The sequence below is a fragment of the Hyperolius riggenbachi genome, chromosome 1 (assembly GCF_040937935.1).
Source record: "Hyperolius riggenbachi isolate aHypRig1 chromosome 1, aHypRig1.pri, whole genome shotgun sequence".
NCBI lineage: Eukaryota > Metazoa > Chordata > Amphibia > Anura > Hyperoliidae > Hyperolius > Hyperolius riggenbachi.
In genome coordinates this window covers 650352573-650366961 of record NC_090646.1, presented here as the reverse complement: position 1 = coordinate 650366961, position 14389 = coordinate 650352573, and the positions used below count along the sequence as shown (strand labels likewise).

The 14389-nt window shown below is 47.6% G+C and overlaps 1 protein-coding gene across 2 annotated transcripts in view; it reads right to left on the bottom strand.

Moving 5' to 3' along the window:
* Positions 1-14389, bottom strand: part of LOC137531647 (phospholipid-transporting ATPase ID-like) — a 240948-nt gene that overhangs the window by 214970 nt on the left and 11589 nt on the right. For both annotated transcript variants that reach the window (XM_068251600.1, XM_068251614.1), the window contains exon 2: positions 8327-8344. The gene's annotated coding sequence lies outside the window, so the exon portion shown is untranslated. The remainder of the gene's footprint in view (positions 1-8326; positions 8345-14389) is intronic.

Here is a 14389-nt window from a genome sequence, read left to right as displayed (position 1 = left end):
GAGCATTGAAGGTCGAGTGGTGGATGGGTGGTGCCGATCCTCTTTTCTGTTTCATATATGACTTTCTGTGGTTTGTACTTGTCGATTGTGGAGGCCCCCCGAGTACTATACAATGATGGAAGAGCATAGAATTGACTCGATGGTAGCAGAGTAGAAGCAGGTCATAAGATCTTGCGACATTCCGAATTTCTTCAATTAGCACAGGAAGAATAGACATAGTTGGGATTTCTTCTGGGTTTTGGTGGCATTTTCCTCCCACTATGGGTCACTAAAGACAGTGGTGCCCAGGAAGATGGCGTACGGGACTCTGGCAACCTATGAGCCTTCGATGAGGACCGGGGGGTTCAGGGAGCTTTTTCTGAAGTCGATGATCAGTTTTGTGGTTTTGCCTGTGTTTAGGACAAGCTTATTTACCTTGCACCACTTTCAGATATTCTCTATCTCCAGGCGATAAGCATGTTCATCATTATCGTCTACAAGGTCAAGGATGGTGTTGTCCGCAAGCTTGATGACCTTGACAGAGTTGTTCATTGAGCTGCAGTAGTTTGTGTACAGAGACAACAGAATTGGGGCAGGACACACCCTTGGGGGGTGAGGGGGTCGGCACCTGTGTTGGTGACTCGAAGGTGTTGAGCTTGACAACCCGAGTCCTGTTTGTTAGAAAGTCTTTTAGCCACAGAGGCAGGGATGCACCATATTTTTTAATATGTAAGATGCACTTTTTCTTCCACAAAAATGGGGAGGAAAGTGGATGTGTCTTATATCCTAAAGATATGGTAAAATGTGATGGAGAGTGCGCATGGAAGCACTTACTGCATCCTACCGCCACACTCATCTCCCCCTCGCTTTGGTCTTGATTCTTCACTTATTCCTCTTTTCCTCCTGCATCTTACGATATCATGGTACACTGCGGCCACCTGCCGCTACACAGCTCTGGCCCTTCTTACCGGTAGACTCTGTACTTTTGCATTAGTTTCCCCCATACTGCCTGCGCCAGGGACACACATGTTGTGTGCCGCTGGGGTCATGCAGTATGGGGGAAACACTAATGTGAAAGTATGGAGCCGACCAAGAAGAAAGTGTGAAGCTGTGTATCGGCAGGCGGACGCAGTGTACCGCAACATAGGAAGATGCAGCAGAAGAGAGATGGGTGGGGAAGCAGGACAGGATATAGGGGAAGAGGAGGACGGCAGCAGAATCAGGTGAGAGCTGAAGGGTTAGCGTAGGAACACACTAGGCAGAATCGCATATGCGTTTTCCACTATGTGCTATGGGAATAAGTGATTCTTCCTAGTGTGTTCCTTCCCTGGGTGTAGTGCAGCTTAGCTGGGTGGGCAGCAAAACATGTACTGTTGGTGGGCCTTGAGGACAGGGTTGGGGATTTTGACATACAGCTCATGAAAACCCAAATTTCCTATCTCAAAAAATTAGCATATTTCATTCGACCAATAAAAGAAAAGTATTTTAAAACAAAAAAAGTCAACCTTCAAATAATTATGTTCAGTTATGCACTCAATACTTGGTCGGGAATCCTTTTGCAGAAATGACTGCTTCAATGCGGCGTGGCATGGAGGCAATCAGCCTGTGGCACTGCTCAGGTGTTATGGAGGCCCAGGATGCTTCGATAGCGGCCTTAACCTTTTCGGGACCATGTTAATGAGATCCTACGCCGCACTTGTGGCTGTTCTAGCCTGATGCGGCGTAGGATCTACGCCGGCCCGCAATTTCCGCTCCCGACGCGATCGTGCGCACCCGGAGGGGGAGATTAAGCTGTCATATGACAGCCGACATCTCCCCCGAGTGATCAGCAGCCATCGCGTATGGCTGCTGATCACGTGATCACTACGATTGCCGTCGGATCGTAGTGATCAGTTTGACAGCTGCGGCGACAGGGGGGAAAAGAAGAGGATCCACTCACCTCCCTGCCGTTCCAGCGACGATCGGCACCCCCCTCCGCTCTGGCCGGCATCTCCGCACCGTCTGACGTCAGCGCCGGGTCCCGGCTTGATGACGTCATCAAGCCGCGACCCGGAACTGATCTTCAGACAGAACGGAGATGCCGGCCGGAGAAGAGGGTCCCGTGCGGCTCATCGCTGGAGCCTGGAAGGTAAGTGAAGGCTGCGGGCAGAAGGGGGAGGCACAGGCCACCATGGGGGACACCACTCTAGCCAGCCACACACGGGATCCGGCCGCCTGACCCCCCCAAACGCGCGCACCCGCTTCCCGCGCAAAACGCCTGGTCCTTAAGGGGGGGTAGGTGGCCGGTCCCGAAAAGGTTAAGCTCATCCAGAGTGCTGGGTCTTGCGTCTCTCAACTTTCTCTTCACAATATCCCACAGATTCTCTATGGGGTTCAGGTCAGGAGAGTTGGCAGGCCAATTGAGCACAGTAATACCATGGTCAGTGTAACGATCGGTGTAACACAGAGAGGGTCTGATTACCGGTGAACTGCAGTATCACCGAGAATACAGAATATACCCGATTATTTATGATCTGCAGTATCACCGATAATCAGATATATCTACTAGCCTCTGGACACCTGAGAGATGAGAGTGTTAAGTGCAACAATAATACTTTGAGTACTGCACCTCAGGAGGAGGTACAGGAGCAGTAAGGAGTACTGCACAGAAGTATCTTCCTTTCGTAGACCTAGACTCTCCCGGGGGAGGAGCTAGGCTAAGAGCAGGAAGGACAGAGTGTGAGTGACACCAATGAGGGGGTGTCACTAACAGGTCTGGGAACTGCCTCTAACAGTAAGGCCAGTTCTCGAGGTCGGACAAGCCAGGTCGTAAACACACAGACAGACAAGGTACAGATTCAGAAGACGGATACGTAATCCAATAGACAGGCAGGGTTTGGCAACGGGTATCAGAGTAGCGAGGTACAGAGTCAGAAGGCCAATACAGAGTCCAGGAACGAGCAGAGTTTGGCAACAGGATATCAGAAATAGCAAGGTACAGGATCAGAGTTCAGGAGAATAGTCAGGCAGGCAGAAGGTCATAACAAATAATACAGGTAATATTCCTAACGCTAAGGTGTGAACGCCTTGATGTCAACACCTTTGTTAACTATGCTAGAACACAGATACGAACAAGGTCTGAGTGCTACCACGTTGTGATCGCAACGCCAGACAACCAGAGAATGACCAGCACCCAGTATATATACACCAGTGCTCTCCAGCACCTCCCTTAAGTGCTGGACCAATGAAAGTTGCTGTAATTGTCAGCTGACCGGCCTGGTCAGCTGACCCTTCTCCGACTGCCATAAAAGTTCTGCCTCTCCGCGCGCACGCGCGTCATTCTGAACCTAGGTGGACTATCAGTCCCAGCCACACTAGTACTGCTTTGCAATGTCTCCGCTGACCCATGCGCGGGGTTGGTCGCACCGCTATCTGCACCGGCGGCGGCCTCTCCGTGCTGGGTCAAAGTGTCAGTAACAGGGCTATGCGTGCTAACCGCCGCGTCAGACGCAGCGGTTTTTCCGCGTTCCGCCATGCCCTCCATGGAAACAGCCGCCTCACGCTGAGTAGAGGCGGCTGATTTTCCGCGTTTCCTTACAGTCAGTAAACCATTTACCAGTGGTTTTGGCACTGTGAGCAGGTGCCAGGTCATGCTGAAAAATGAAATCTTTATCTCCATAAAGCTTTTCAGTAGATGGAAGCATGAACCCACTTTTGAACCAGAAATAGCGGCAGAAGCGCCTGACCTGGGCTACAGAGAAGCAGCACTGGACTGTTGCTCAGTGGTCCAAAGTACTTTTTTCGGATGAAAGCAACTTTTACATGTCATTCGGAAATCAAGGTGCCAGAGTCTGGAGGAAGACTGGGGAGAGGGAAATGCCAAAATGCCTTAAGTCCAGTGTCAAGTACCCACAGTCAGTGATGGTCTGGGGTGCCATGTCAGCTGCTGGTGTTGGTCCACTGTGTTTTTTCAAGGGCAGGGTCAGTGCAGCTAGCTATCAGGATATTTTGGAGCACTTCATGCTTCCATCTGCTGAAAAGCTTTATGGAGATGAAGATTTCATTTTTCAGCACCACCTGGCACCTGCTCACAGTGCCAAAACCACTGGTAAATGGTTTACTGACCATGGTATTACTGTGCTCAATTGGCCTGCCAACTCTCCTGACCTGAACCCCATAGAGAATCTGTGGGATATTGTGAGGAGAAAGTTGAGAGACGCAAGACCCAACACTCTGGATGAGCTTAAGGCCGCTATCGAAGCATCCTGGGCCTCCATAACACCTGAGCAGTGCCATAGGCTGATTGCCTCCATGCCACGCCGCATTGAAGCAGTCATTTCTGCAAAAGGATTCCCGACCAAGTATTGAGTGCATAACTGAACATAATTATTTGAAGGTTGACTTTTTTTGTTTTAAAAACACTTTTCTTTTATTGGTCGGATGAAATATGCTAATTTTTTGAGATAGGAGTTTTGGGTTTTCATGAGGTGTATGCCAAAATCATCAATAAGAAAAACAATAAAAGGCTTGAACTACTTCAGTTGTATGTATTTGAATCTAAAATATATGAAAGTCTAATGTTTATCAGTACATTACAGAAAATAATGAACTTTATCACAATATGCTGATTTTTTTAGAAGATCCTGTATAGGTGATTTGAAATGTGCCCCAGACTGATAAAGCAGAACCGTAGGTGGGGGAAGCCAAAGAGCATTCAAAAAAATTATTTGATTTTAAACTTCCTGATCCTCTGCCTCGTTTTAGCCATAGACACTCAACAAGCACACAGATCAGATGTTTCTGACGAGATTAGCTGCATGCTTGTTTCAGGTGTATGATTTGAACAATACTAATGCTTGAGGCTCGGTGCACACATAACATAACGTCAAAGGCTGCCTTTTATGCCGTTTTCATTTTATGTTGGGTGCGTTTTTGCTGCATTTGTAGATTTTTTTGTACGTAGATGCGTTTTTCAAGCATTTTGTGTGCGTTTTAATCCATTTGCGCTTCGCATATATAAAATGCATACCTGTTGTATGCATTTTTATATTTAATTTATGCAGATCGGTACTTTTCCGTTAGCCGGTTGCATCCACTAGGTGGCGTTAATTACTATTCCCCCTCCAGGCCGCCATGGATAGTAGGGAAAGATGTAATTCTGGTGGAGTTTTATCGCCACCTAGTGGATGCGCCCGGCTAACGGAAAAGTACCTGCAAATCACTAGGAAGACAACAAGAATAGGAAATACATCAGAAATCTTTATTTTTTTTTAAAAAAACACATTCAAAAAATGCATCAAAAACACATACAGAACACAATACGTTGCGTTTCCATCGACTTTCATTATGTGCGTTTTTGATGCGTCCATGCATAATATGCAACAAAAGTACAAATGCATACCCATGCATTTTTTATGCGGCCCATTGAGTTACATTGGTGCATAACACGCTGAGTTTTACGCAACGATAGAATTTCTGCTATGTGTGCACCTAGCCTGAAATATCAGCAGGATGCCAGGCAACTGGTATTGTTTATAAATACGACAGCCTCAATATACAGTACTGTACCTCTAGCTTCAGGTTCCCTTTAAAACCTGATAATCCATTTGTGTTCAATTTATGTGCTTAGGGAGACATCTAGTGGACATAATCTGGTGTTGCACAAACCTCTTTTCATTTCTCGATTTTAAAATGTAACTTTACTTTTGCAAAATATACTTTAAAGAGAGCCCGAGGTGGGCTCAAAAAAAAAAAAAAAAGTAGGCTACCTGATCTGCAGGGCTGAGCGGATCGGGTAGCTGCAAAACCGGCGCTCCTGTGGTCCGCAGTGGCCCACTTTCACGACCTATAGGTCACGACGCTGCAGAGAGAGACAGCGTGCAGGGAGGCGGGGGAGCGTCAGGTGGCGCGGCCAGGGAGAGATAGCTGCCCAGTGGCAGCTCTGGAAACCCTGGAGGAATTCCCCTGGCGGGCAGGTTAAACAGGGAATTCCTCTCCCCTCTGTTTGATCTTAGTACAAGTACTACCGTATTTGTCGCCGTATAAGACGCACTTTTTCTCCCCCAAAAATGGGGAGAAAAATTCCCTGCGTCTTATACGGCAAAGGCAGGGAATTCCCAACTTCCGAACGCCCGCCGATACGAAGCGCCGACCCGCTGCCATGTTGGGAATTCCCTGCCTTTTTGTCCGCTTCCCCCTTGCGTCTCCTGGTCCCCCCCTGTGCAGTAATGTATAGCGGGAGACCTCTGCGCTACCCCCCGCTAGCCTCCTCTCCCTCCCCCTCGTCTTTCCTGGCCCCCCCCTGTTCAGTAATGTATAGTGGCAGCTTACCTTCCAAGCGCCCGCAATGGATGCAGACATCGGTCTCCACGCTACTTCCCGCTCTTGTGTCCGGCTTGTACTGACATCATCAGTACAAGCCGGACACAAGAGCGAGAAGTAGCGTGGAGACCGATGTCTGCATCCACCGCGGGCGCTTGGAAGGTAAGCTGCCGCTATACATTACTGAACAGGGGGGGGGGGCAGGAAAGATGAGGGGGAGGGAGAGGAGGCTAGCGGGGGGTAGCGCAGAGGTCTGACATCGCCGCGGGAGCATTGATTAGGTAAGTTGCGGCTATGCACTGCAGCACGGAGGACCAGGAGACACATGGGGGGGGGGGGGGGCATATTGGAGTGGGGCATATTGGACACACATGGGGCAGACACGCTGGGCACACATGGGGTAGACACGCTGGGCACACATGGGGCAGACATGCTGGACACACATGGGGCAGACATGGGTTATACAGGAGCACACATCAGGACACATGGGGATACATGAGGACACCATTTGGGCTAGAACATGTACAAGACAATCCTGAAATATGGACGCACCAGGTTTAGTATGTATATTTTTTTTCCCCTGGTTTTTGCCCTCTAAACCTGGGTGCGTCTTATATTTCGGAGCGTCTTATATGGCGCGAAATACGGTAATTTACAAGGTAAACTTTGCAGTACACTAGTCACAAATAATGGGATACAGCGTTATAAACAATGACACACTAGAGAGGCGCATATATTGCAATACTGATTGCTCTATTAGAAAAGAATACTTCACATAATAAAGAGGATCTGCTGTAAGTATCAAGAAAGGAAGGCATTGGAAGGAAAGAAGAAGAAAGAGAGGGAACATAGGAGGGGAAGACTGTACAACTAACAAGCTGACACGGTAATGTAAGGATTGCGAGCAGACTCAAAATAGTATTGCACCAGGGCCTACCTGTTAAGGAAATTAGTGATAAGAATTAAAGCCCAGTGGCCCTGCATGTGCATATGAAAAACTTTATTGTACAATATATAAGTGGGAAAGCAACCTAGTTACCCAATTAAAATTTTAAAAACAATCAGAAACAGGAGGGAGCGCTCCATCACATATATTGTTATCCCATTGGTGGCTGGTGGATAACAATATATGTGATGGATCGCTCCATCCTTAATTCTTATAACAAGCTGACACATCATTGCATTCCAGCGGTTCTGGAGGTGTGGCTAGCTTACAGGGACAACAAAGGATGATTTGCATATTCAGCAGTGATGCATTGTGGGAGTCTGGGAGACATCATATGCTCACCAAACAACTGCAAATACCTACTATTTTAAGAAGGCAAACTTTTGTTTTCCATAGCATTTTAGTAAGAGGGCTTTTTGGTCTGTAAGCCCCTTACACACGCCAAGGAGTTCTGGTTCACCATGGCTTGCTGGGAAATATTTAAAGAGAAAACGTAACCAATGATTGAACTTCATCCCAATCAGTAGCTGATACCCCCTTTCCCATGAGAAAGGTTTTCCTTTTATATAATAGATCATCAGGGGGGAGTCTGAATGGCTGATATTGTGGTGAAACCCCTCCCACAGTGTGATGACAAGACCAGGGCCTGACAGTTTCCTGTCTGTAAGCCTTGCTGCATTGTGGGAAATAACAGCTGTTTCCACCTGACAAAACTGCATCATCTCTTATCACAGCCGCCAGCAGTAAAAATCCATGTGATAGATGTCAGAATGTAAATCAGGGAGAGGAAAGATTTTACAATGGGCAAACACTGACTAAATCATTTATACATAATTATTGTAAAAATTAAGCACTTTTTTCATTATGTTGTTTTCACTGGAGTTCCTCCTAGGAAGGAAAGAAGCAGAAAGATAAGAGGGAGAAGACAGGAGGAGGAGTTGGGGCAGGGGGTGCAGCCTGCCGAGGCTTGACCATCACTCAAAGTGACTATCCATGATCAGGTGATCATCTAGTCAGAGAGGTCAGGGGCATGAATATTTATCCACTCACGCCAAGTTTCTTTGTTTTTGTTTTGTGTAAGTTAACTCCAGAATGCCTTACCTTTATTTCGTCCGACACCTGCAGAAAAACAAAACAAAGACAGTAAGTAAAACCCGAATGCTTTTTGACTTGACAGCTGAAGGCAAAGTGCATTGCATATGTTTTAACTTTCTTATATGAAAAAGGGAAACTTTTTAGGCCTCTTTCAGATAGGAGACTGATATGCATGCTTGTGGGCAGTTCAGCGTCGCTTGTTGGCAGGCCCAGATTTACCTCACAGGAGCCTATAGGCACAGATGTCCTGGCACCTTAGACGTTGCCCTCCATGAACCTGCAACCCCCCACCAAACTGCACCGCAAGTATGCTGGCTGTCCCAGCTGTCACTTTTGCCTTACTTCCTTTGCCTGCCATAGGTAGCTAAAAATGCACCTTAGTATTAGGTAGCCAGAGGTAGCCTCCGTAGTAAGTAGGGTACTAGAGGTACCCCCAAGTATCAAGTGGCTAGAGGAACTTTATTAATAAGTAGCTAGGCGCTGGCTTACTGAACAGGCACAGCTTAGATTCGAACCCTGTTCTCCTGTGTCAGAGGCGGAGCCCTTAACCATTACACTATCCAACCACCGCTGTCTCATTAGTACTCTGCATATGGAAGGAGAGAGGGAGGGGCTTGGGGGAGGGGAGTGAGACGCCTTTTCATCATCTGGCGCCTGTAGGCACATGCCTACAGGGCCTTATGGTAAATCTGGCCCTGCTTGTTGGGTAGTTCAGTGTCCAGTCTGCCACAAGCGCCATTCAGGTGCAATTAAAATATAGGCAAATGGCAGAATTTGTAACACCACGTGTGCCAGTGCTTAAAGAGGAACTGAACCAAAAAAAAGTCACTAAATTGAGCTTCCTTATCCCTTTTAAATTAATGATTAGACACAAAGCACTTGAGAAAGGCAATATAAAAGTAGATATATTTGTGCAATACAACTATGAATAAAAGAGAATGGCAGGCTCCATCTTGCAGCTCTATCCCTCCATTTTGCAGCTCTCACTCCATGGGAGGTGCAGAGTCTGATTCTGTGGGCGGTGTTACAGTTGGAGTTAGACATGCCCATTCACGCCCACAGAATAAGATTTGCAGCCCAGTGTCATGTCATCATCAGTCGCCCTGTTACAGGAAAGTGACAGCTGTGGCTTCTGCTGCTGCCCTGCACTGTACTGGCACACGCCTTGATAAAGTATTATTATTTTTTCTCTAACTATGCCTCCTGTGGTGCGAGATCTTGTGCTGTCACCCTGTAGCTCTCCCCATTTGTTTTGTGCCAGATCCCATATCATGTCCTGTAGTCATGTAGCTCTCCCCTTTGGTATCCTGTCCGGCAGAGGTAGGGGGGTAACACTGCAGAGGGAATCCTTTCTTACATCATCCAGCCACCCTTGTCCTCCCCTGTAGGTAGCTTGACAGAGGGAATTCCCTCTTTTGTCACCACCCCCTGCAAGTCCCCCTTCTCCTACTAGTACATAGCGCATGGGCTAATTAAGCCTCATTTGAATCACTCGTGATTCAGGTCGGTGATCATCCCAGCTCTCATACACAAGAGGTTTGGCGCTTCACAGTGTAAAAAGGACTGTTATATGTTTTTAGTGGACATTTGTTTAGTTTTATATAGAGTGAAGCATTAACAGTGAAGCATATATATGTATTCATGTTTTTTTAGGGAAAAACTTGTTCAGTCCTTTTTAAACTGTGAAGCACCAAACCTCTCTTAGGCTCTATTCACACCTGCGTTTTGAAGGAGTGATTTTTCCGCAATTTCACGCGGAAAAATCACTAAACAGTGCTGTGATTTTGGCGCGATCGCGTTTTGCACTTCTATAGCACTGAAACGCGATCGCCTGGAAATCGCCTGAAAATGGTGCAGGCTACGCGTTTGGCGTTTTTGGGCGATTTGCGGCGATTAGCACAAATCACCCAAGTAAGGCTGGGCCCATAGGGTTTCATTACACTAGCGCTTTTAAAAAGCGCTAGCGTTTAGACGGTTTGCCGAAATCGCGGAAAAACACTCTAGTGTGAATGGGGCCTAAGTGTATATGTGAACTGATAAGGAGAGGGGGAGATTGTGTATCTAAAAGGGTTGCTTTTTGTCAAAAAACATTTTTCCTGAAATTAGCAAGAGTGAAGTAATATCAGTGAAGCATATGCGTGCCTGTCTTTTTTTTTTTAGTTGACATTTGGTCAGTTTTATAAAGAGTGAAGCATTAACAGTGAAGCATATATATATTTATGATTGTTTTGGGGAAAAACCTGTTCAGTCTTTTTTAAACTGTGAAACGCCAAACCTCTCTCAGGCCTAGTGCACACCAAAAAACGCTAGCAGATCCGCAAAATGCTAGCAGATTTTGAAACGCTTTTTCTTATTTTTCTGCAGCGTTTCAGCTAGCGTTTTGCGGTCTTGTGTAGCGGTTTTGGTATAGTAGATTTCATGTATTGTTACAGTAAAGCTGTTACTGAACAGCTACTGTAACAAAAAACGCCTGGCAAACCGCTCTGAAGTGCCGTTTTTCAGAGCGGTTTGCGGTTTTCCTATACTTAACATTGAGGCAGAAACGCATCCGCAATCCAAAATCTGCAGCAGCCCGGGAGTATGCGTTTCTGCAAAACGCCTCCCGCTCTGGTGTGCACCAGCCCATTGAAATACATTACCCTAGCGGATCCGCACCCGCAAGCAGATCGCAAACAGCAGCGGAAACGCTCCGGTGTGCACTAGGCCTTAGTGTGTATGAGAATCATCGCAGCCCTGCTCACCTGCTGCACCTATTACCAGAGGCACCCCCCCTCCTCCTGGATTCTTGTATCTCTCAGGGCCCGTTTCCACTATTGCGGTGCGGAATCGCCAGTAATCACCGCTGATGAAATCGCATGCGGATGCGATTCCGCATGCGTATTTTGCCGCGATTTCGCATAGGTTAGGGTATATGCGACTTTAACCATGTCACTGCCTTTGTTAATTTACATTAGTTTCTATGCGAAATCGCGGGAAAATACCCTTGCCAAATACGCATGCGATTTCCCTATTCAATGCATTGCGTGCGATTCGCATATCGGTGTGCGAATTCTGATGGCTCTGCCGTGAAGATTTTTCCCGCACAGAAAAACGCTCAGCACTTCGGACAAGTGGAAACAGGCCCATCCACTTGTATTGGCTATGCGAATCCGCATGCAGACAACACATGCGGATTAGCGATAGTGGAAACGGGCCCTCAGGGGCTCTGGTGGTGAGATCTCTGTGCACCTGAGTTCCCAGCTCTGCACACCTGCTGCATCAATTACCAGAGGTTTCCCTCCCCTGCTGGATTCTCCTATCTCTCAGGGGCTCTGGTGGCGAGAGCTCTGTGTTCCGTAGTTCCCAGCTCTGCACACATTACCAGAGGCTCCCCTCCCCTGCTGGATTGGTGGAGGGGGTCCACACTTGTATACTAGGAGACACCCAAAAGGTAGCCATACTGGGTGTTCTGTTTACTCTTCTGGCCTGTCCTGTCTCTCTGCGAAAATCTGCTCTGCTCTCTCTTCCCTCCACTGTCTAATCTGATGTCCCTCCTTGTTCCACCATGCCCCTCTCCCTCCTGTCCACTCCACTGGTCTTCTTGCTTATCTATCGTCCCCAGCTGTCAGTTCGCCTCCCTCAGCTGTGCCTCTCTCACATGTGTTGGGCATACACGAGTAGACCCTGCGGCTCGATTAGCCGCCGGATCGACTCCCGCCGGGTCCCCACGGCCGTCCGGATCGATTCCCGAATCAATCCGGCGGGTCATCGGACCTGGTGGATATTATCAATCGAGCCATCAGTGGCTCGATTAATAAGGAAAAAATGAATAGTGTATGTCCAGCATTACCTCTTGATGTTCCTCCTCCTTCCCACCACTCACTCCCCCCTGTCCACCCTACAGTCTCCTGGCTTATCTAGCCTCTCTCCACTGCGGGTGCTCGCTTCCAGAGGCGTATCTGGGCAATATAGCACCTATGGCAAACACTGAAATTGCGCCCCCCCTCCCCCCAACACACACACTTCAGCTAGTTTACTATCAGTACAGGCACAGAGTAGCAGCTTGTAGTGGCTCGATAGTGTACTCGTCAAGGGCTCTGCCTCTGACACAGGAGACCTGTGTTAGAATCTTGGCTCTTCAAGTTCAGTAAGCTTCATCTACTCCGTAGCAGACCTTGGGCAAACACTCCCTAACACTGCTAGTGCCTATAGTGCTCGCCCCAGTGGCTGAAATGCTGGTGCTTTGAGTCTGCCAGGAAAAAAAGCATGATATAAATGTGTCTTGTCTCATAATGTACATACTGGGGGTGGCAGGAATCATCACACACTGCAGCTAGTTTACTATTAGTACAGGCCCAGAGTACCAGCTTATACTGTAAATTCTGGAGGTAGCAAAGATCAGCACACACTGCAGCTAGTTTACTATCAGTACAGGCACATAGTCACAGATGATACTGTACACATTAGAGGTATTAGAGATCAGCACACATTGTAGCTAGATTACTATTAGTACAGGCACAGAGTAAGAGGAGTAACAGCTTACACTGTACATAGTGGAGGTAGCAGAGGTCAGCACATGCTGCAGCTAGATTACTATCAGTACAGGGCCAGAGTACCAGCTTATACTGTACATTCTGGAGGTAGCAGAGATCAGCACACACTGCAGCTAGTTCACCATCAGTATAGCCACAGAGTAACAGCTTATACTGTACACATTAGAGGAATTCGCGAACAGCACACAATGCAGCTAGATTACTATCAGTACAGGCACAGAATAACCGCTTATACTGTATATAATTGAGGTAACAGATCAGCACACATTGCGGTTAGTTCACCATCTATGGCGGTGAGTTGGGCGCAGGGTGAGCTGCTAAATATGATTTCCCCTCCAAGTCATAGCAACTTGGAGGGAAAAGTAATTTGGGGTCCGCCGAGGATCAGTACCCGAATTACCCTGTGTACATGCCGTGAACTATAGCAGTGCCCAACTCATGAGCTACGCTGCACGTGCCGAGATAAACTGTATCTTGGTGTCACCGACTATGGGATGGGGATGGAGGAGTGGATAAAGGGGGGACCCACTTCTGTGATTATATCAAACACACTTTAATATTGGAAGGGGGGGGGGGTGTTATTGGCCATGCTCTATATGGGGCTGAAAGAGGGGTGCTACACTGGACACAAGGGAGGAGGGAGGGTGAAACATTCTATATATATATATATATATATATATATACATACACATATATAGGTACATGCACATCACAAAGGCACACATACATTTACACACAGACACGCACACACCATACATTTATACTGTACACAGAAACGCCACACATACCGCACACAATGCATACATACAAGCAGCGATTTATACGTGAATCCAGACATATGCACACATACAGCCCACATAGCATACATACAAGCAGCCATTCATACACAGGTCCATACACACATTGCATACATATAGTAGCACCTCCAGCTCACAGCACACAATGCATACACACAGGCATCCATTCATACACAGGTCCATACACATACACACATTGCATACATACAGCACAGCATCTCCAGCTCATAGCACTCTGACACGCTGTCTCCCCTGCACGTGTCTGTGTATCTCTCCTCTTCTCTTCCTAGCGTCTTCACTTTCCCAGGGGAGGGGGAAAGCTGGTCATGCTTACATTCCAGGACTCTGCAGTTCTGTTATCAGCTTGTTAGTCCGCAGAGCTGTAAATGCCCGAGCAGGAGGGAATGTGAAATGTTAATTGGGCTCCAGCCTGATCTAAGTTTATTTATTTTTACATCAGCTTGCTGCAAACCCCCTCCCCTCTGGTAAAAGTGGTTTGTCCCCGCACACACTGCACTGGCAGATGACTTCTGACAGGAAGGCTGCGGGCCGGGACAGCGCTGATCTGCAATGTGGAGGCAGGGGGGCAGAGAGCAGTACAGATCTGGGCAGACATGTGTACGGGCTGGTTCACACGGGCGTCTGCTGAGCTTTTGCTTGGCATTGCGTTCAAACGCCAGCGTTTAAAAGCTAGCTTTTGAAAGCTTTTGAAAAGCGTTCAAGGCTAGCAGTTCTGGTCT